Genomic DNA, 25,010 nt, shown 5'->3' on the forward strand with positions numbered 1-25,010 from the left:
ACCCTAGTGCTACTGTCGTGCGCCTCTCCGGAGCCAGAGACCATTACTGGACCCTGCGCTACACCTGTGCCCCTGGACCCATGTGTGCCCCCCCTGGACCCATGTCCCACCACTGGGTGTCTGCACCTGCCCCACAGGTGGAGACTCAGTTCTAGTCTAGAGCACAGCCCTGTGCACCCTGGTGGAGCCCAGGACCAGGCACTAGGCGTCTGCGCCAACTCACGCCAAGGTCCAGTAATAGTAATGCACCCAGCCTGCACTCTGGGAACTGGGAGTGCCCTGGCAGTAAGTGTGTGTGTCCAGGGACCAGCAACCCTTTGCCTAGAGTGTATCTTGGGACTACATGGGCTAGCCCAGTAAGAATTTCCAGAGACACAAGAAAACTCAGCGAGATACAATACCTGCACAGAGCCTCAGGGGGAGGTTCCAAGTCTACTTTGCACATCCTACACCCCTGCTATAGGGAAGCACAGGCCTGAGTCTAGGGTGGTGAGTGTAGAGGCTCTGACTACAGGTTGGAAATACACAGAACCTGAGAATAGTACAGAATTTATTAACAGTGACACCAGACATCCTGACACCTAAACCCAAAGCAGTAAAAGGAAAGAAAGGTGTCCAAACACCCAGAGAGTGACTTAAGAAGATGAAAATAGAGTACAGAGAAAATTAAGAGACATTGGATTATATTCTGAAAGCTACCAAATCAACCAGACATTCAAATATTATATGGACCTGCCCCATAGGACTGTTTTTTCTTTTGCTGTTGATGTTTTGTTTTGTTTTTATATTGTTTTTGTTTTGGTATGGTTGTTGCTGTTTTGTTTTTTTCCCCATCCTTCTTTTACTTTTATATATATATTTGATAGTTTGCTTTGTGTTCTGGTTTCACAAAGTCGCTATTTCCTTTTATTTATTCTTGTCCTCTTTTCCTCTTCCTCTTTTCTTTTTTCTTTTTCCTCTTTTGGTTGGGTTTTTTCTTTGATTATATAATAGTTAGTCTTAGTATCTTGTGTTGATATTTTATGTTTGCTCCTTCTCGCACCCCTATTACAAAGTTCCCCACACTAACCTATCTACTCTTTCCCCCCAAAACTTTTTCCTGCAATATACCTCCTTGTTTAATACTCAAAGTATTTCATATCTCCATACTTACTCTACTAACTACAAGAGTCCTACTAATTAACTCTTTCTCATTCTCAAGAAGATATTACCTTATCATACTTAAAGTCTTTCTCAACCTAAACATATCCTCTACCTAATCTGATTCCTATACCCATCACTCCAGCTCCTCCCCCATCACCCAACCCTCAACATTGGAAAAGTACTGCTGACCTGCTGATACCTCTAAACTACTAATACTAAGATTGGACTAAACATAATACTCACAAATGATGGGTAGAAATCAGAAAAACAGGACAGAGAACACTGAAAATACGAGAACCAGGAATAATGAAGAGACAACAGAAATCAAAAATACTGACCTACAAGAAATGCAAGAAGGGGAGTTCAGAATCTTGATCTACAATATGATGAAAGGCTTTAAAACAAGTCGAGAGTAAATGAAAGAGGAAATTGAAACACTAAGAAAGAATCAGAAAGAGGTCTAGAATTAAATGAAAGAGTCAATAAATGAAATGAAGACAGCAATAGAAAGAAATTCTGGAAGATTAGATGAAATGGAAAGTAGAATATTACTGTTATAGGACAATTCATTCAAAACCAAAACACAGTCAACAGCATACAGAAGTCAGTACAGCAACAAAACCTAAGCATCCAGCAACTATGGGACAATATGAAACATTCTAACCTACGGATAAAAGGCATTAAAGAAGGGATAGAATTACAGACCAAAGGCATCCATAATCTCTTCAAAGAAATAATTTCAGAGAATTACCAAACATGGAAAGAGACTTGGATCTTCATGTTCAGGTGACATACAGAGCACCACTAAGACAAGATCAAAGAAGAACATCCCCACACCATATAATAATCAAAATGACCAAAATAGACATCAAGGAAAGAATCTTAAAAGCACTGAGAACAAAATGATGAGTAAAATAGAGAGGCAAAACAATAAAAATCACTACAGACTACACATCCCAGGTCATGAAGGCCAGGAGAGACTGGTATGATGTGATCCAGACTCTGGAAGAAAAATACTTCCAACCAAAACTGCTATACCCAGCAAAACTATTATTCAACATAAATGGAGAAACAAAAGTATTTCAGGATAAGCAGAACCTCAAAAAATTCATGAGTTCTAAGCCAACACTAGAGAATATACTTATAGAAATAAACCATAAAAAAGAAAAAAGAAGCAGACTTCAGAACCAGAGAAGAGATGCAGTTGGTCAGCAGGGCATCTAAATACAAAGAAATAATACTATATCCAACAGAAGATAGAACACAAAATGACAGGAAATAAACAACACATTTCAATAATAAAACTGAATGTCAAAGGATTTAACTCTCCAATCAAAAGGCACAGACTGGCAATGAGGATTAAAAATATAATCCAAATATATGCTGTTTGCAAGAAACATACCTTACAGTAAAAGACACTCACAGACTGAAAGTGAAAGGATGGAAAAAGATATATCATGCCAATGGGGACCAAAAACAGGCAGGAGTAGCAACACTGATATCCAACAAAACAGACTTTAAGCTAAAACACAACAGAAGAGACAAAGAAGGGCACTTCCTTTTATTAAAAGGAACAATACACCAAGAAGATATAATCATAGTAAATGTTTATGCCCCAAATGTGGGTGCAGCCACATTTGCAAAACAAACCCTCTTAGACATAAGATCTCAAATAGACCCAAATACAATAATAGTGGGAGATTTCAATATAGCTCTCACACCACTAAATAGAACTTCAAGGCAAACGATGAGTAAAGATTCTGCAGAACTGATGAAAACTATAAACCAAATGGACTTAATAGGCATATGCAGAATATTTCAACCAGGAAAGACAGAATACACATTCTTCTCAGCAGCCCATGGAATCTTCTCCAAAATAGATCACATTCTGGAGCACAAAAAAAGCACCAGCAAATTCAAAAGATGTAATATAATTTCCTGTATATTTTCAGACCATAATGGAATGAAAGTAGAAATCAACAGGAAACCCAAAATAAACTAGTTAAATACATGGAGATAGAATGATACACACTTGAATGACAAGTGGGTAAGAGTGGAAATTAGGGGAGAAATAAAGAAGTTTATGGAATTAAATGAAAATAGAGAAACAACTTACCAAAATCTATGGGACAATTTGAAGGCAGTGTTGAAAGGAAAGTTCATAGCATTGAGGGCCCACATAAGAACAGAAAGCCACCAAGCAAACAACCTAATGGCACAACTCAAGGACCTAGAAAGACTGCAACAGTCTAAACCCAAAGCCAGCAGAAGGCAAGAAATTATTAATATCAGAGCAGAAATAAATGGAATAGAGAACAAAAAACAATTCAAATAATCAACAAAACAAAAAGCTGTTTCTTTTAGAAGATTAATAGGATTGACAAACCCCTGGCCAACCTAATCAAAAGAAAGAGAGAATCAACTCAAATTATTAAAATCAGAAATGAAAAAGGAGACATCACCACAGACAGAGGGGAAATTCAAAGGATTATTAGAAAGTATTTTGAGAATTTATACTCTAACAGACTGGAAAACATGGAAGAAATCGATAGATTTATAAGCACATATAAACTACCTAAACTGAACCAAGAGGACATAGCAAACCTAAACCAACCAATAGCAAACAAAGAAATAGAAACAGCAATCAAAATTCTGCCAACAAAGGAAAGCTCAGGCCCCGATGGGTTCCCAGCTGAATTCTACAAAACTTTCAGTGAAGAACTAATAACAATACTTGACAACTTGTTCTGGGAAATTGAAAGAGATGGAATTCTTCCTAATTCCTTCTATGAGACCAGTACCACATTAATCCCCAAACCAAATAAAGATACTTCAAGAAAGGAAAATTACAGACCAATATCCTTAATGAACATAGACGCAAAATTTCTAAACAAAATACTAGCTATACGCATTCAAAACCATATCAAGAGAATTGTACACCATGACCAAGTTGGTTTCATCCCAGAAAAGCAAGGCTGGTTCAACATACTCAAATCAATACATGTTATTCACCACATAAATAGAACTAAGAACAAAAACCACATGATTATTTCAATAGATGCTGAAAAAGCATTCAACAAAATCCAACATCCATTTATGTTAAAAACACTGCAGAAAAATGGAATAGAAGGAACATATTTCAACATCATTAAGGCTATATACAATAAACCCAAAGCCAAGATCATATTGAATGGAGAAAAACTGCAAGAATTCCCTTTAAAATCAGGCACAAGACAAGGATGCCCATTATCACCTCTCCTTTTCAATATAGTCCTTGAGACTCTTGCCACAGCAATAAGACAAGAGAAGGAAATCAAAGGAATTCAAATAGGAAGAGAAGGGCTAAAACTATCCTTATTTGCAGATGATATGATTCTTTATCTAGAAGATCCAATGAACTCAACCAAAAGACTTCTGGAGCTGATTAACCAATTCAGCAAAGTTGCAGGATACAAAATCAACCTAAAGAAATCAGTTGCTTTTCTTTATGCCAACAATAAATCCACAACAAAAGAAGTAAAGAAAATTATTCTACTTACTATAACCCCTAAACCAATAAAATACCTAGGAATAAACCTAACCAAAGATGTAAAAGACCTCCACAGAGAAAACTACAAACATTAAAGAAAGAAATTGAAGAAGACCTTGGAAAATGGAAAGATCTCCCTTGCTCATGGACAGGCAGAATTAATATCATCAAAATGGCCATTCTGCCAAAAGTGATCTATAGATTCAATGCAATCCCCATTAAAATACCAACAACATTTCTCATAGACCTGGAAAGATCAATTATGGATTTTGTATGGAGAAAGAAAAGACCCAGAATAGCCAAAGCAATTCTCAGCAACAAGAACAAGGCAGGAGGCATCACAATCCTGGACTTCAAATTGTACTGTAGAGCAATAGTAGTAAAAACAGCATGGTACTGGCATGAAAATAGGCAGACTGACCAGTGAAACAGAATAGATGACACAGAAACAAACCCACACATCTATAGTCAACTTATCTTTGACAAAGGGGCCAAACTCATATGCTGGAGAAAAGACAGCCTTTTCAACAAATGGTGCTGGGAGAACTGGCTATCCATTTGTAGAAAGTTGGATCTCAATCCTTACTTCTCACCATGCACAGGAATCAACTCAAAATGGATCAAAGACTTAGAAATTAGACCAGAGACTGTGAAGTTAGTAGAGAAAGGCATAGGATCTACACTCCAACATATAGGTACAGGGAGTAACTTTCTCAATAAGACTTCCAAAGCGCAGGAAATTAAAGCAAGAATTAATAAGTGGGATCTCTTCAAACTAAAAAGTTTCTTCTCATCATAGGAAACCATCAAGAACCTAAAGAGGAAGTCTACAGAATGGGAGAAGATCTTTACCAGCCACCACTCTGACAGGGGGCTAATATCCAGAATATACAAAGAGCTCAAAAGACTCTACACTAGCAAAACAAATAATCCAGTGAAGAAATGGGCAACTGAAATGAATAGGCATTTCACAAAAGAAGAGATACAAATGGCCAATACATACATGAAAAGGTGTTCAACATCACTAGCCATCAGGGAGATGCAAATCAAAACTACGCTGAGATTCCATCTAACCCCAATCAGAGTGGCAAACATAAAGAAATCAAACAACAACAATTGCTGGTGAGGATGTGGGGAAAGAGGAACTCTTTTACACTGTGCGTGGGAGTGCAAAGTAGTTCAGCCACTATGGATATAAGTGTGGAGTTTCCTTAGAAAACTGGGAATAGATCCACCATTCGATCCAGCTATACCATTCCTGGGTATCTTTCCAAAGGGTTGAAAACAGAGAACTATGTTAACATATGCATACCAATGTTCATAGCAGCACAGTTTGTAATAGCCAAAATATGGAACCAACCTAAATCTCCATCAACAGATGAGTAGATTGCAAAATTATGGGAAATACACACAATGGAATTCTATTCAGCTATAAAGAAGAATAAAATAATAGCATTTGCAAGATGGAAGAAACTAGAGAACATTATGTTAAGTGAGATTAGTCAAGCACAGAAAGAGAAGGGACATATGTTTTCTCTAATATGTTCAAGCTAGGGAGTAGTGGTAATACCAGAGGGATTCCAGATAGTGGAGGGGAAATCTCAGCAAAGCTTGAACGGAAGGATAGGAGAGGAAGAAAGCTGAGGTTGTTCAATGGAGGAGCTACATACGAATATGTGTAATAGCATAAATACAACATGATTAGCCTGGACACTCTCTATTGGGGGGGAGGGAAAGAGGGGGAAGGGCATGAAGCACAATGTAAATGTACACCACTCTCAATATGTTCCACTTATAAAAAATATAAATTAAATTTTAAAAATAAAAAAATAAAAATACTAAAATAAAATTAGTGCTGGGAGTGTAGTTCATAGGTAAAATGCCCCTGGGTTCCATCCCAATTACCGCAAAAAAGGGGGGTGGGGATTAGTATTTTCACTTCCTTCAATATTTGTAAGTTGTGTTGAGAAACTTCAAAATCATCTTTTTTAGTTCTTCATATAATATATGACAAATTTTGAAAATAATACCCTACTGTGCTATAAAATTCAATACATTCTTCCTATCTACCTTTATTTTTGTACTCTTTATCTGACCTCTTTCTAGTCTCCTTCTTGTCTACTCTTCCTAACTTGTAGTGGCTACTGTTCTATTCTCTATTTCTATAAGACCAATATTTTAGCTTCCACATATGTGTAATAACAAATGGTATTTTTCTATCTGTATCTGTTTTATTTTGTTCATATTATTTTGAAGAAAAACATGAGGAGAAATATAAATTTTAACAAAAAATATATATTTACTTATATATACATGGATACATATTACGTACACACAAACATACATATTCTTCATGAAAAATAGAGATTCAAAATACATGTCTAACCATATCTAAAAACAAATAAAAAGTAATAGCTTGAGATATTCAGAGACTCAGAATCAAATCTTTCTTTCATAATAGATTTGGAGTATTTGTTCATTTTTAAGAGTTTCATTTTTGACCCAGGAACTTATAAATGGTATCACCAAAATTTTTATATTTCTACAAAATTATGAAGGTAAGAATGAAATATAAAGAGCTTTATTCATCATAGGACCTTCAGAAACTGCTTAGCATTACTAGGTTAGGGTTCTAGGCACACTGTTTGCAAACATGAATAAAAGAGTGTCATTTCATTTTCTCCATTTGCATTTTTCCTCCCTGTACGCTTAAAATGTCACAGTTATAAATGTGTTGCTTTTGAATTCAAATAGGTAGATGAACCATATCGTCCTCATCCAAAATTCATTCTGTCCCTTTGTTGACTCTTCTTTCTAAATAGCAGGTCACAAAAGCATCCCTTTCCCCTATACAAAAGAAGGGCATGTGAGTGTATAAAACTTACTACTGAATCCTAATCTTCAGAACCAGAACCCTGGTGACTTGTAGGGGTTTTACACCTGCTTTAATTTAAGCACCTACTGTGACTGTTGCTCAACATCAAAATAACGCAAATAGTCTTCATCTGCCAGGAAAAAAAGTGGAATTCTTAAAAAGGGAGCTTACTCAGAGAATTTCCACTTCTCTGACACATCTCTAAGAAAAAAGAGAACTTAAAAAGTGATTTTTCAAGTGATTAACATTGATTAATTCACAACTAAGAAGATCATTTGCATAATTTTAGAATATATAATTAGCTACATGATTTGTCTGAATACTTCAGACATAAAAAGTTTAGATTTTTGAGGTTTCCTCAACCTTGAATCAATTTACTATTTATGCCTCTATACTCAATGTAGATATATAGTGTGGTCTGAGCAATATTGGGTAGAGGCAGACTAGAAAGTGTGGAGGGTGAATAAAGAGCTTGGGGGTCACAGATCTGAGTTCCCATCTTGGATCTACCACCTACCAAATGACTTTAGACAAGTTGTTTAATCTTTTCAAGAGTTTTTCCATATTTGTCAATAAGGGATAAATATCAACCTCAAAAATTTCAAAATGACTAAATGGCATAAATTTGGTTACTTATTTATCCCAGATCTGCATCACTAATCCATTTCTGATATACTTATTGTCATCATAATAATAACTTTCAATTTGTTTACCCATGCCTTTATATAGATTTCAAATTCATGAAACAGTAGTTTATTATTACAAGTGTGAGACTATATAGGGAGTGAGGGGTGAGATGGTGATGCTAACTAAAGGATCTGTCTCTCTAAGAATGTATTCTCACTTCTCAATTGTATCTGGCTAACCAGAGAGGTGATAAAAATCCATATACATACATATACATACATACATACATACATACATACATACATACATACATATCCACTTGCCCTTTTGACAGTTGCTTTTCTATAGATATCTCTACAGAGTTAATTGTTAACTAGGCTACAACTACAGAAAAGAGTGGATAAACACAAAATCCACCAAAGGTGCATAGGGGTGGCAAATAGGAAAAAGAGAAACTGCATGGAACTGAAAAACTGCAACTCAGGCACAAATTCCATGAGTATCATAATTGGCAACAGTAAGTGAAGATTCCATTAATAAAATCTAATCTTTTATTGGCTGCTTATCTTAGGCAAATGCAAGTTTAGGGAACTATAAAACTCAGATAATTTTTGGAGCTCTTTATAGGAAAAAGAATACAAATATATAAATACAAAATATAAATACCTCTGTAAAGATCTTTGAAAGTTATGTATGCAGTTCTGGGTCATGGAACTTAAAGTGTTATGAGCCTCTTGAAAAATCAATTTATTTTTGGTGCTTATTGTATAGCCTTATAATAATCTACGGAAAGAATGTGTAGAATCCAGGCATGATGGCACACACTTATAATCCCAGCACTTGGGAGGTTGAGACAGGAGGAGCCCAGATTTGAGGCCAGCCTCAGTCCAAACCTAGCTCTGCTTCTTGAACTGTATTAATTTGGGAAAGATTATTTTCTTTCTTTTCCGATTTGAGGCTAATTTCCTTATTTTGTAGCCCATATAACTATGCTGTAATAAGGTTAAAAAATACTTATAGGGTGATGATTTTCATCAATTACTATAAATAGTTTTTTTTTACAATTTTACTTAAAAATGGGAAATTACAAAATGTGACTACCATCCTATATAGAGAATAATAAAAAGTGGACTCCATCCCAAATTTATCTGATGCAAAGGCCATGTTTTTTTTGTTTTTGTTTTTGTTTTTTTTTAACCACTGTGCAATACTCTCTACTCTTCAAACTAAGAGTTGAAGGAAATTTTCGTAAAGTATCTAAAGCTTTGAAGAGTCATGAACAATGTATGGTTATTTTAGCGCTCTCCATTGTTAATGTGTAGATAGTTTCAAAGAAGAAATAAACCCTAGAGGATTTACAGAATACCAATTTACATTACCAAGTCACAACCAAAACCACTTACAGATGCTTGCAAAAAATTTTAAGTATAGACTTTCTCAATAAAAATTTAAATACTGAATTGCCACTAAGGAGATTCTCTTGACTCTCTGTATATTCATAAATTTCAATGAGGTCCATGGTTCTTCTTTAGCATTTTCCATGAAAAATAACTTTGGCTCTAAATAAGCTTGGTTAGAAAATTGGCATAAAATATATTTTAAATTGTAAAAATCATAAAATTTAGGATATTTCTTCCTTCAGAAGGATACAGAGAAATTTGAGAGTGCATCAGGCTGTTATATAATGAAAACACCTGTTTTCATAAATTATTATTTTGTATTCCCAAGGTTCAATATTGTCAAATTGACCAAAGTTCAATATATGTTTATAAAATCACAAGATCTACTACAAAGGAAAGAGTAAGAGTTACAAAGTATAGAGACTTTCATAAACTTATAATAACCTCGAATTTACCTTATAATCTATGGTTTAAAAATGATTCAAGGCTGCCGGGTGTGGTGGCGCACACTTGAAATCCCCGCGCTTGGGAATGGAGACAGGAGGATTGCGCAGGTTCAAAGCCAGCCGTGCTGGCTTAAGAGACCCTGTTTCCAAATAAAAAGTATAAAATAGGTCTGGGCGTGTAACCTGGAGGTAGAAGGGTTTCCAGGAACCCCAGTACGACCAAAAAAAAAATCATTCGAGGCTGTACATATTATATCTGGAGAGACATTTTCAAGTATACAAAACACATTGCAAAATCATTTGAATAAAAAAAATTTAAGAAAAACTCAGCATATGGTCTATTTTCTTTCTATATAAAAGAGATCACTTAAGAAGGTAAATAAATGGATGAGAATTTGAAACCAGACTATCTGATACAGCCCACCTGGGTACAAAACCTGGTTCTTTCTGTACCTAGGATTTTTTTTATTTCTAAAGTAGATAACTGCTGGGCGTGGTGGCGCACGCTTGTAATCCCCGCGCTTGGGAGGCGGAGACAGGAGGATCGCGCAGGTTTGAAGCCAGCCGTGCTGGCGTAAGAGACGCTGTTTCAAAAATATAAAATAGGTCTGGGAGTGTAGCCCGGTGGAAGGAGGGCTTCCAGGAACCCCAGTACCACCAAAAAATAAAAAAATAAAAAATAAAGTAGATAACAAAGTAAATTAAACTGATTGTATTTTTCTAAGGATTAAATCTATTAATATTTGTAAAGTGCTCACAGCAGTACCTGACACATGTGTGAGCACTTCATAATTACAGAGGTGCATTAGCTTACGACAGGGTTATGTCCTGATCAATCTATTATAAATTAAAAATATCATAAGTTGAAAATGTGTTTAATACACCTGATCTATTGAACATCGTGGTTTTAGCAACACCAGATAGTATAGAGTATCCCCATGCCTAATTGGGAGCTATGCCCCAAATAGTGAGAAATTATTGTACTAGACATCAGTAGCCCAGGAGAATATAAAATTCAAAGTATGGTTTCTACTAAATGTTATGTTGTTCTTCCATCCCAAAGTAGAAATAACTGCTGGGTATGGCGGTGCACACCTGCAATCTCAGTTCTCTGAGCATGTGTTTTGGATGGTTATATGTTTTTCTTCTGGATGGCTCATTGATTATCTTGCTTCTTGGTTCTCAGACCCTTTTAGTCACTTCTATCTTAGCACATTTAGCTTCTGCTCTTGGCTTACAGATTAATTCCAGTTTTAAATATTTTTGTCTGACCTTAATTTTTTTTTCATGTCTCCTAAAGAAATTCTAATGGCACATACCCAAGACTGAACTTCATGTGTTCTAACTATTAACAAGTATCTGTCTACTCTTAACCAGAAGAGCTTTACGCATTATAATTTTACTTTATTTTTCAGTACTGGGGATGGAACTCAGAGCCATTCTACCTCTGAGCTACACCCCCAGCTCTATTTTTTATTTTTTATTTTGAAACAGGGCCTCACTGAGTTACACAAGGCCTAAGTAGCTGAGGATGTCCACGAACCGCGATCCTCCTGTCTCAGCCTCCCAAATGCTGTGCCACCACGCCCGGTTGTTAAGAATTTTTTTTAAATTAAGGATTATAAAGACAGGGCTGGGAATAGTGGTGCACGCTTGTTATCCCAGAATTCGGGAAGCAGAGACCAGAGGATCAAGGATTGCAGACAGCCTCAGCTACTTTGCGAGGCCCTTAGCAACTAAGTGAGATCCTGTTTCAAAAAATATAAAGGCTAAAAAATAGGGCTGGGGGTGTAGCTCAGAGGTAGAATCCCCCTGGGTTCCATCCCCAGTACCAAAAAAAAAATCATAATTTTACAGTTGAAGGATGTTTGAAGAAGAAGAAAAAGATGTTCCTTCATTATGTGCAGATCATACTAAAGAGGAGAAAAATCTTCCTGGCTGTACAGTTCAAAATAGAGTTGTTCAATTATGAATAATGAACACTCTTTAACACATTGCCTTCTAACAAAAAGAGCACTGAACACACACCTAAATTACATAAAGAACTAAAGCCAAAAAAGCACACCCAGTAGAGAATAAACTATATCCTTCATCTCAATAATTACTATAAAATTACAGCAAGGCAACTTTTACTGATAAGAACTTAATGGTATTGACCAATGCAACATAATAAAGATCCAGAAATAGACCCACACATGTAGTCATTTGTATTACGACAAACATTTCAGAAAATTCAGTGAGGGATAGGAATTTTTAAACTAACAGTGCTGTACCAATTATATGTCTACATCTGTTATTAAAAAAAGAACACCAAACCAATTCCACACCATTATTAGACCTAAAAACCCTAAATGTGTTTCTCAAAGAAAACATAAAATAAAATCATTGTGACATTGAGATGGGCAATGTTTTTTAAGGTAGGACAATAAAAGAATGAGCTGTGAAAGAAAAGATAATATTGAACTTCACTAAAGCAAAAATCTTTTTCTATTTAAATTATATAATTAAAAGAACAATAATAATGCACAATGAAAGAAATATCTACATTACATATGTCATATACATTATGTGAGTGTAGATGATATGATTTTTATAACTCAATCAGAAAAACATGTAAATTAAATAACAAAAAAGATTTGAGCACCAAATTTACAAGGACATATTCAATAATCACATTAAAAAATTTTCAAAATTAGTCCATCACAGAAATTCAAATTAAAATCACAATTAAATATCATTTCATCACTATTATAATGACCCAAAGGAAAAAAATTGACCATTCCAAATGTTGACAAGAATGTGATACAGGTGGAATAGTGTTCATTCACTGCTGACCAGAATGCAAAATTGCTCAGGCACTTTGGAAAACAGCTTCTTAGTTTCTTAGAAAGTTAAACCATAATCCTACTATATAAACATAGGCCAGTAAAAAGATTTGTGCCGCAACATGTATTTCAGATTTATTTGAAACATGTCAAAACTGGACTTGACTCGAATGTTTGTCAGTAGATTATAAAGTGTGAACTATCCACTCAGTTTAATACTACTCTGATTTGTTGTTGTTGTTGTTTTACTGGATATTAAACCTAGGGGCATTGCACTTATGAACTACCCCCCCAATTCCCAACCCCCAGCTGTATTTTATTTTTTATTTGGAAACAGGGTCTTGCTATACTGATGAGGCTGGCTTCACACCTGCAATCCTCCTGTCTCTGCTTCTCAAGTACTGGCCATGGTGCCCAGTTTAACATTTTTAAAAACTATTGCAATATGTAACAGTATGGATGGAAGTCAAAATTATCCTTTGAATGAAAGAAATAAAGAAAAACAATGATACAAAGTGCACATGTTGTATGATAACATCCATACAAAGTGGTATAAAGGCTATACTACAATGACAGAAACTAAAAAATTAATTTTTTTATTAATTTCTATCTCATAATTCAAAAAAATATTTAAAAAACCAGGACAAGTTTTTCCAAAGATGTTTTACAAAATTACTGAGGTCAACTTGATATGTAGTAGGAGCAAAATAGAAAGTAATTGATAAAACTCTCTGAAGAAGCATTAAAACTGCGTCTCTGCAAATGAGGCTGGAACCAATTTGTTGGGAGAGTTTGAGAAAGAGAGTTTGAGAAAGAGTTTGAGAATGAAAATCTTCTTTCTATCCAGAAGATTTGGTTACTGATACAAAATAGTATTGTAAACTGAGGTACTTTGTTCTTACTTTTTTGTGTGTGTGTGGGTCTGGGGATGGAATCCAGGGGCATTCAACCTCTGAGCTACACCCCTGCCCTATTTTTTATTCTTTATTTTGAAACAGACTCTCACTGAGTTGCAAAGGGCCTCACTAAGTAGTTGAGGCATCCACGAACTGCGATCCTCTGGTCTCAGCCTCCCGAATGCTAGAATTACAGACATGCACCACCATGCCCGGCTTGTCTTTATTCTTGAAATTCATACTAAATTCAATTGGTGGCCCCAAAAGTGTCAAAGCTCTGTGAAGAATCAATGCAAAGTCCTGGAGCTTTGTGTACCCAGACAACCGACTAAGTCCTAAGGTATGAAAAGAACTTGTCTGGCAAAGAAACTTATGTGGATCTACCTGAACCTCCAGCCACAGTGTGAGTCAATAACCTCCTTATTTGGTTACTGGGTAAAAGATGTCAAAATTTTGAGCTATCTCCAGATGTTATTTTCTTGTTATATTTGATAATGCTTGGCATAACTCATGATACAAATACAAAAATCAGCTAAGTTGCAGGAAAATTAACATACACAAATCATTAATGTTTTTATATAATAATAGTGAATTATCTAAAATAGGAATCATTGGGCATATATCAAGACAATAGAAGAGAAAATATGAATTCTTGTACATGGGATCAAAATAGGAAAAACTAGGAGCATTCCAAACTTGTTGTACTGAAATTGTAAATAGCATTCACATTTAAAAATAATTTTATATACACTATATATAGTTTTCAACCTATACTATTACTTTATTTTTGTTATCACTGCTATCTTTATGAAATGTTGATTTGCATACATTTCTGGATCAGATGAAACTGATCAACTGGCCAAATCAGGAATCTGATTTGAAAAGTCAAATCAGGCAAGGAGCACACCTATAGCATATTTCTGTCTGACAAAGAGTTACATCTATTTAGCTGTAATTTAGCACACATTTCACCATTGAGCAATATTTCTACCTCTTCATCTCATTAAGTAACTCATTCTTTTTAGTTGAAGTTACTGAAGTCTTTGAAAGATTTTATTTTTTACTAGGATTAAATTAGGTTTATCACAAGACAGAATGCCTATTTCAGCAGGTTTAATCAGTATGGGTCTATAAATTCTAAACAGAGAAATCAGGCAAAAGAAAGAAATAAAGCATGTCCAGTTAAAAGATAAAAAGCAAAATTATAAACTTACTGATAACATAATACTACACATATAATTCCCCAAAATTATTAAAACTGATAAGTGAATTTAGCAGAATTGAAGGCTACAAAATTAACATACACAAATTGGTAATATGTGTATAAGTGAATAGTCAATTATCTGAAATATGAATCAATAAAGCCATGCCATTTATAATAGTAGAGAAATATAAAGAATAGACAACCAGAAAGGTTAAAGATATGTATAATAAAAATTATAAACACTGATTAAATAAATTGAGGGCACAACAAAAGTGGAACACATCCTATGTTCATGGATGAACACTATTCACTATTGTTATAATGTTCAAAGCAATTTGCAGATTAAATGCAAGTCTTATTTTTTTAAAAAGTAACAAGTACAGTCTTCATATAACTTGGAAAATAATTTTCAGTGTATATGGAAGCACACAAATTCTGGTACCCAAAACTATCTTGAACAGAAGTAAAGCAGCACACAGAATTACATTACCTAACTTCAAAACATATTACAAACCCATAGTTATCAAAACAGCATGATATTGGCATTAAAAACATGTAGGACAAAATCTTCACTAAATGATGCAGAAATGTGTGTGTGTGTGTGTGTGTGTGTGTGTGTGTGTATAAAATAAGACTTCTATGTTTCACTAGTTACAAAAATCAGTTCAAAATGGTCTTAAATGTAAGACCCAAAACTATAAAACTACTAAAAGAAAACATAGGGAGATATGTTTCACATAAATAAGGAACTCTATGCCATGGTGGCCCACACTTGTAATCCCCACGCTTGGGAGGGAGAGACAGGAGGATCATGCAGGTTTGAAGCCAGCCGTGCGCACTGGCTTAGGAGACCCTGTTTCCAATTTAAAATGTAAAAAAATTGGTCTGGGAGTGTAGCCCGGATGTAGAAGGGCTTCCAGGAACCCCAGTACCACCAAAAATAAATAAATAAATAAATAAATAAATAAATAAATAAATAAATAAATAAGAAACTCTAAAAACTCAATAATGAAAATAATTTTAAAAGACAATATATTTAAATATTCTCAAAGGAAGACATACAAATAGCTGACATGTACTTGAAAAAATGCTAACATCATTAATAATGACGAAAATATTAGTCAAAATCACAATGAGGTATTACCTTATCCCAATAAGAATGGGTATTATTAAAAAGACTAAAGGTCAGGCATGGTGGCACACGCTTGTAATCCCCGCGCTTGGGAGGCAGAGACAGGAGGATCGCACAGGTTCGAAGCCAGCCACACTAGCTTAGGAGACCCTGTTTCCAAATAAAAATATATAAAAATAAAGTAGGTCTGGGAGTGTAGCCCGGAAGGAGAAGGGTTTCCAGAAACCTTAGTATCACACACACACACAAAAAAAAAAACAGACTAAAGATAAATACAGACAAGTATATGAAGAAACGGCAAGTATGTGTGTACACTACTGGTGAAGACATAAATTAGTACACTCATTATGGAAAAAGGTATGGAGATTTCTTAAAGAATTATAAATAGAACTACCCTATGATTCAGTCATCCTACTAATGGGTAGGGAGCCAAAGGAAATGAAATAATTATGTGAACATGACATTTGTGCTTCCGTGTTCATTACAGCATATTCACAATCACCAAAAATGGAAACAGCCTAAGTGTTCATCAACTGATCATTGGATTAATAAAGTGTGGCACAATACACACAGTGGAGCACTGGTCACCTATAAAAAATAAAATCCTCTCTTTTATACCATGTATATATTACTGGGGATCATTATGTAAATGATGAGTAGGTTAGGCATAAAAAGACAACTGCTACATGATCTCACTCATATGCCCAACGCAAAAAAGTTGACCTCAAAAGAATTGGAAGTAGAATAGTAGTTACAAAAGTGTAGAGAGTGTAGTGGGTAGGGAATGATGGGAAGAAGTTAATTGGTGGAAACTATATTAGATAGAAGAAAGATGTTCTAGTGTTCTGTTGTATAGTAGGGTAACTATAGAAAATAATAATGTACTGTACATTTCAAAAAGCTGGCAAAAGTATTTGGAATGGTTACTATAAAAATGATAAATGTTAGAGCAGAGACATATGTTTTAACTAATGTAAATATTACCCAATGTATACATGCACTGAAATATTAAATGGTCTCCATTAGTGTATGTAATTTTTATGCATATATGTATCAGTTGAGATAAATTTAAAAAATAAAATATTTAATAATTGAAACTACCTTCAATCTAAATATAAAATGAGTCCGTAGAATAATGTGGCAAGATCCAGTACATTTTAAAAATATGCATAAGTAATTTCTTAGAAGATGAAAAATAAGGTTTATTAGTTTGCTATTTCAGCAGGGTTCTGGTTTTTTTTTAAAAAAAAACATACGCACGTATACAGAAAAGAAAGTCATGCAAGACAGCTTCATAGAACAAAAAGTGGAATGAAATATAGAAAAGCAGCAGTCATCTGTAAAACAAAAAGTAACACATAACAGTGGGTAGAATAAAAAGAAAATAATATAGCTCTTGATTAACAAACCATAGAGAAAGTTAAAACAAATATCCTCCTATGGTTTTTCCTCTTCAAAATGATAATTTCATTCTTTAATTTCATTTTATGCTACTGTGGTTTTGTTTTGAGAGAACCATTCAAGTTTTGTATTACAAAGGTCAACATGAAAGGGAAAGCAAAACAAAGGAACAATCCTACTCAGTTGTTTTTATTATCAAAGTTCCATTGGCTTTGAAGAATTGCTGAATTACTTGTTTAAATCAGTTACATATGGTTTTCCAAACCAGACTAGAGTGACATTTGCTCCACAAATTCACTAATAAGATATAACAAATTGCTTTGGAAAGTACATGAGGATTTAGACATATATAAAAATTATCATTTTAACTCTGAAGTTTTTTGTCTGTGTGACCCACTGGGAATGGAACCGAGGAACACTCTACCTCTGAGCTACACCCCAGGCCTATTTTTTAGTCTTTATATATTTTTTGTATTTTTTACTGGTTCATAGTAGTCATACATCTTAATGGAATAAAAGACTTGTGGAAACATACATGCACAAATCACCCAATTAGCCCTTACCCGGTCCTCACCCATTCCCTCCCCATCCCTCCTTCTCATGCTTGGCTTAGTGATTGACTTTGATATGTTTGTTTAAGTACATCATGTACTTTTGCTTTAGAGAGCTTCCCTCTTCCCCCGTCCCATCACTGCAATTAGGTCACCTTATATTTTTTGTAACAGGGTTCACTGAGTTATGAAGGGCCTCACTAAGTAGCTGAGGCTGTCCAGGAACTGTGATCCTCTGGTCTCTGCCTCCCGAATGCTGGAATTACAAGCGTGCACCATCACACCCATATATAAGTTAATAATTTTTTGAATCCCACTCGTAACACCAAAATAATCATGCTTAGTATAAAATTTGTAAAATTTAAGTCAACAACATACAAAATGTACACCAAGAATTGCATTCTCTTATACTTAGAATTTATGTTTTTCTTTTTATAGTATTTGTTGATAAACTTCATATTGTGGAATTGGAATTAATTTTTAGAAATATTAGGAATGCCAGCCAGCATGTGTGTTTAGCAATATTATCACCATCAGAGGTCAACAAATATTTGGGTTACTTTCTCTTGTCTCAGAGATTAAGAGCATATGTTTCTTCTCTCATAATTAGAGAGAATGGTAGACTTAGGCATTCTTCCAATATTTACAAAATTGCAAGTTGGGAAGGAGTATCAGTACATGTGCTCAGCCTCTAGAGCTAGCTGCTGCAAATGATATCAGCTCCATCATGTACCAACTCTGTGACCTTGGGCAATTTTCCACACATCAGTGCCTCAATTTCTCATTTCTAAAATACATCTTAAGATTGGGGGTTAAATTTATTCATACATAAAGTATAAAGAACGAGGCCTGCTGCAAAGCAAGCACTCAAAATAACTGCCATTATTATTTCTCTGGTAGTTTTCTTAGCCTCAAGCCAGCAATTAGTTTTCACTTGAAAAAAGAATCTAAAATCCTATTTTCAGTCTTGATGCTAGAAACATTGATGTAGACACAGGATACTAACTGTGCAACTGCTCTGTTCTCAAGTGTCACCATTCATTGGGGAAGAAAAGAAACAAAATAAATTTTTGAAGTGAAAACATGTTAGTATTTCCTATGCCATAATGTATTGGAAATATATATATGTGTGTGTGTATATATGTTGTGTTATTGTTGTTTAGTTTTGAATTCATTATTGTATTTTCAAAAAGAAAAGATAAGAAGAAAGACCTTTGAATTCTTTATTGTATTTTCAAAAAGAAAAGAAAAAAGACCATGAATTCAAAGTGGGGAGGAGAAAAGCAAAAGTGGCTTCTCTGTATTTACAAGAAAACACTCTTTCTGGGGGGAAAGGTGAGGAAGGAGGGAGATGAGTAGTTGTACTCCCTTTCTTGAACAGTTTATTTTCTATCCACCAGCATGTCCTGTCAGTTTCTCTCCAAGTATATTTTAAATGTGCACTGGTTTACAGTCTGTTAATGTATTTCTGGTCCAATTCTCTAGCATCTTTCCATGTGTAGTGATACCACTGAACTGATCCTCCTGACTGTTCTTTTCACCTGAACGTGTCTCCACAGAGCAACCCAAGTAATCTTTCTCAGGAATAAATTATATCACTTCACCATCCTTTCAGAATTCCAGTGGGTACCAGGTACTCTGAGAAGAAAACTTAAACTGTAAAATGCTGTCTCCGGGAAGAGAGCTTTTGGATTGCTATTCTTTCTACTCAGAACTCTCCCCCAAACCTGCATATAACTACCTTGCCTCATCTTCAGGTCTTGGTAGAAGTGCCCCTCATTCCATCATCCTCCCCAAAGTGAATTTCCCCTGCTAGAATTTAGCTGTATTGTATTACTTTTCAATACCTAAAATAATCTTATTTATTACCAGATTCAATTTGATTCAACTGTCAAGTTGTTTGGACAAAGGGCTCAGTCTGCTTTATTTCTGTACCCCTAACACCTAGGAACAATATGTATTTGAAGCTTGACTATTCCACCATCTGGTACTAGGAGCCTGGACTAGCCACACGTCAAGGTTAGCAACGGTGAAGCATTGACTTCCAGGCTCCTTTTGAGATTTACTGCTTTTTATCTTTCGCAAAAGTTTCCAACCTAATAATTACTTTAGAAACGCATGATGTGTCATTTGAAATAACAGAAATGAAAATATTATATGATATCTTAGAAGCTGTACAAAATTCAGTTAACACAAACCAAGTGGATCAATGATTCTATATTCACAAACTATTCAATTGCCTCTATTTTTAGATGAAGGCTTATGTCTTAGGCATAAACCATACACTGAAATATACCTATAAGTCAAATCTCTTTTCAGAGATTTTAAAAAATAACTTTATATAGCTACATTTTCTCTAAAATATTCTTATCTTATTGTGTCCTTATCAGTAAACATTGTTGTTTTTTTTTTAGACAGGCAAGACTAGGCACAAAATGAAAATATTTGTCCAGTTCTATGCACATGTGAACGTGCACACACACACACACACACACACACACACACACACACATTTTCTCTTAAAATTACCAAAATGTTCAGAAGGCATATGTATATATGTGTACATATTCAAATTGTCAAATCAATCACATTAATTTTTTAACAATTTTTTATTAAACATAAATAGTATACATTTATACTATATTTGGTGCCCTCTCCCCCCCGCCCCCGTTTCCTCTCCCCCCCCACCAATGGTTGTCCAGGTTAACCATGTCTTATTCATAATTTTACGCATGTTCAGGTGTAGACCCTCATTAATCAAGATCGGCCTTTCTCCTCTCCTATCTTCTCATTAAAACTTAGCTAGTATTTCCCCTCTAATATCTGGAGTCCCACTGGTATCCTTTGTGTTTTCTAGTTTGGGCATATTAGAGGAAACATGTGTATCTTCTCCTTCTTTGCTTGGCTGATCTCACTTAACATGATGTTCTCCAGGGCTTTCCATCTTCTTGCAAATGATATAATTTTGTTCTTCTTTATGGCTGAATAGAATTCCATTGTGTGTATTTCCCACAGTTTTGCTATCCATTCATCTGTTGATGGTGATCTGGGTTGGTTCCATATTTTGGCTATTACAAATTGTGCTGCTATGAACATAGGTATGCATATGTTGCTGTATTTCTCTGAATTCAACCCCTTTGGAAAGATACCCAGGAGTGGTATAGCTGGATCATATGGTGGATCTATTCCCACCTTTCTTAGGAATCTCCACACAGATCTCCATAGTGGTTGAACTAGTTTGCACTCCCACCAACAGTGTAAAAGAGTTCCTCTTCCCCCGCATCCTCGCCAGCATTTGTTGTTGTTTGATTTCTTTATGCTTGCCACTCTGACTGGGGTTAGATGGAATCTCAGTGTAGTTTTGATTTGCATCTCCCTGATGGCCAGTGATGAAGAACATCTTTTCATGTATCTATTAGCCCTTTGTATCTCTTCTTTTGTGAAGTGTCTATTTAGTTCATTTGCCCATTTCTTGATTGGGTTGTTTGTTTTGCTAGTGTAGAGTCTTTTGAGCTCTTTGTATACTCTGGATATTAGCCCCCTATCAGAATGGTGGCTGGTAAAGATCCTTTCCCATTCTGTGGGCTTCCTCTTTAGGTTATTGATAGTTTCCTTTGATGAGAAGAAACTTTTTAGTTTGATGTTATCCCACTTGTTTATTCTTGCTTTAATTTCCTGAGCTTTGGAGGTTTTGTTGAGAAAGTTACTGCCTGTGCCAATATGTTGTAGTGTTGAACCTATGTTCTCCTCTACTAACTTCACAGTCTCAGGTCTAATTTCTAAGTCTTTGATCCATCTTGAGTTGATTCCTGTGTTAGGTGAGATATAGGGGTTTAGATTCATCTTTTTACAAATGGTTAGCCCGTTCTCCCAGCACCACTTGTTGAAAAGGCTGTCTTTTCTCCAGCGTATGTGTTTGGCCCCTTTGTCAAAGATTAATTGACTAAAGATGTGTGGGTTTGTTTCTGTATCTTCTATTCTAATCCACTGGTCAGTATATCTGTTTTTGTGCCAGTACCATGCTGTTTTTACTACTATTGCTCTATAGTATAGTTTGAAGTCTGGGATAGTAATGCCTCCTGCGTGTTTCTTGTTATTGAGAATTGCTTTGGCTATTCTAGGTCTTTTCTTTCTCCATATGAAGTTCATGATTGATTTTTCTAGGTCTCTGAAGAATGTCACTGGTATTTTAATGGGAATTGCATTGAACCTATAGATCAGTTTTGGCAGAATGGCCATTTTGATGATATTTATTCTGCCTATCCATGAGCACGGGAGATCTTTCCATCTTCCAAGGTCTTCTTCTATTTCTTTCTTTAATGTTTTATAGTTTTTGTTGTAGAGGTCTTTTACATCTTGGGTTAGGTTTATTCCTAGGTATTTTATTGGTTTTGAGGTTATAGTAAATGGAATTGTTGTTTTTGTTTCTTTCATTGTGGATTCATTGTTGGCATAAAAAAAAAGGCCACTGATTTCTTTAGGTTGATTTTGTAACCTGCGACTTTGCTGAATTTGTCAATCAGCTCCAGAAGTCTTTTGGTTGAGTTCTTTGGGTCTTCCAGATAAAGGATCATGTCATCTGCGAATAAGGATAATTTTACTTCCTCTCTTCCTATGTGGATTCCTTTGATTTCCTTCTCTTGTCTGATTGCTGCAGCAAGAGTCTCAAGGACTATATTGAAAAGGAGTGGTGATAGTGGGCATCCTTGTCTTGTTCCTGACTGTAGCAGAAATTCTTGCAGTTTTCCCCCATTCAATATAATGTTGGCTTTGGGTTTGCAGTATATTGCCTTGATGATGTTGAAATACTTTCCTTCTATCCCAATTTTTTGCAGTGTTTTTAACATAAATGGCTGTTGGATTTTGTCGAATGCTTTTTCAGCATCTATTGCTATGATGATGTGGTTTTTGTTCTTGGTTCTATTTATGTGGTGAATAACATGTATTGATTTGCATATATTGAACCAGCCTTGTTTTTGTGGAATGAAACCGATTTGGTCATGATGTATTATTCTCTTGATATAGTTTTGAATGCGTATAGCTAGTATTTTGTTTAGAATTTTTGCATCTATGTTCATTAAGGATATTGGTCTCTAGTTTTCCTTTCTTGAGGTATCTTTATTTGGTTTGGGGATTAATGTGATACTGGCCTCATAGAAGGAATTTGGAAGAGTTCCATCTCTTTCAATTTCCCGGAACATGTTATGAAGTATTGGTATTAGTTGTTCACTGAAGGTTTTGTAGAATTCAGCTGGGAACCCATCTGGGCCTGGGCTTTTCTTTGGTGAAAGAATTTTTATTGCCATTTCTATTTCTTTGGTTGTTATTGGTTGGTTTAGGCTTGCTATGTCCTCCTGGTTGAGTGTAGGAAGGTTAACTGTGCTTAGAAATCTGTCAATTTCATCTAGGTTTTCAAATCTATTGGAGTATAAATTTTTAAAGTAGGTTCTGATAATATTTTGAATTTCTTCACTATCTGTGGTGATATCTCCTTTTTCAATTCTAATTTTGATAATTTGAGTTTATTCTCTTTTTCTTTTGGTTAGGTTGGCCAGGGGTTTATCAATTCTATTAATCTTTTCAAAGAACCAACTTTTTGTTTTATTGATTCTTTGAAATGTTTTTTTGTTCTCTATTTCATTTATTTCTGCTCTAATTTTGATGTTTTCTTGTCTTCTGCTGGCTTTGGGAATAGACTGTTGTAGAATTTCTAGATCCTTGAGTTGTGTCATTAGGTTCTTTACTTGGTGGTTCTCCGTCCTTTTTATGTGGGCACTCAATGCAATAAACTTTCCTCTTAGTACTGCCTTCATGGTGTCCCATAGGTTTTGGTAGGTTGTGTCTCTGTTTTCGTTTGTTTCCATAAATTTCTTTATTTCTTCCCTAATTTCTGCTCTTACCCATTCGTCATTCAATAGTGTATCATTCATTCTCCATGAATTTGAATACTTTCTTTCGAGTTTCCTGTTGTTGATTTCTACTTTTATTCCATTGTGGTCTGAAAAGATGCATGGAATTATATTACATTTTTTGAATTTGCTGGTATTTTCTTTGTGTCCCAGGATGTGATCTATTTTGGAGAAGGTTCCATGGGCTGCTGAGAAGAAAGTGTATTCTGTAGTTCCTGGTTGAAATACTCTGAAAACGTCTATTAGGTCCATTTGGTTTATGGTTTCCTTTAGTTCTAAAGCGTCTTTACTCATCTTTTGCCTTGACGATCGATCCAGTGGTGTGAGAGGTGTATTAAAGTCTCCCAGAATTATTGTATTTGGGTTTACTTGGGATCCTATGTCCAGAAGGGTTTGTTTTACAAATGTGGTTGCACCCATATTTGGGGCATAAATATTTACTATCATTATATCTTCTTGGTGTATTGTTCCTTTTAATAAAAGGAAGTGCCCTGATTTGTCTCTTTTGATGTGTTTTAGTTTAAAGTCTGTTTTGTTGGATATCAGGGTTGCTACCCCTGCTCCTTTTTGGTCACTGGTGGCATGGTATATCTTTTTCCATCCTTTCACGTTCAGCCTGTGAATGTCTTTGGCTGTGAGGTGAGTTTCTTGCAGACAGCATATATTTGGATTATGTTTCCTAATCCACATTGCCAGTCTATGTCTTTTGATTGGTGAGTTAAGTCCTTTGACATTAAGAGATATTATTGAAATATGATTTTTGTTTTCTGCCATTTTGTGTTCTGTCTACTCTTGGGTGGTGTGATCTTTCTTCTTTACTTAAATGGCCCACTTATTAACTTCCTCTCTTCTCTGATTCTGAAGTCTGCTTTTTTTTTCTTCCTTATGGTTTATTTCTTTAATTTTCTCTAGTGTTGGCTTTGAATTCATGAATTTTTTGAGATTCTGTTTATCCTGAAAGACTTTGGTTTCCCCATTGTTCTTGAATAGTAGTTTTGCTGCATAGATGAGCCTTGGTTGGAAGTTATTTTCTTCCAGGGTCTGAATCACGTCGTACCAGTCTCTCCTAGCA

This window comes from Muscardinus avellanarius (assembly GCF_963383645.1).
Source record: "Muscardinus avellanarius genome assembly, chromosome: 8".
In the NCBI taxonomy this organism is placed as follows: domain Eukaryota; kingdom Metazoa; phylum Chordata; class Mammalia; order Rodentia; family Gliridae; genus Muscardinus; species Muscardinus avellanarius.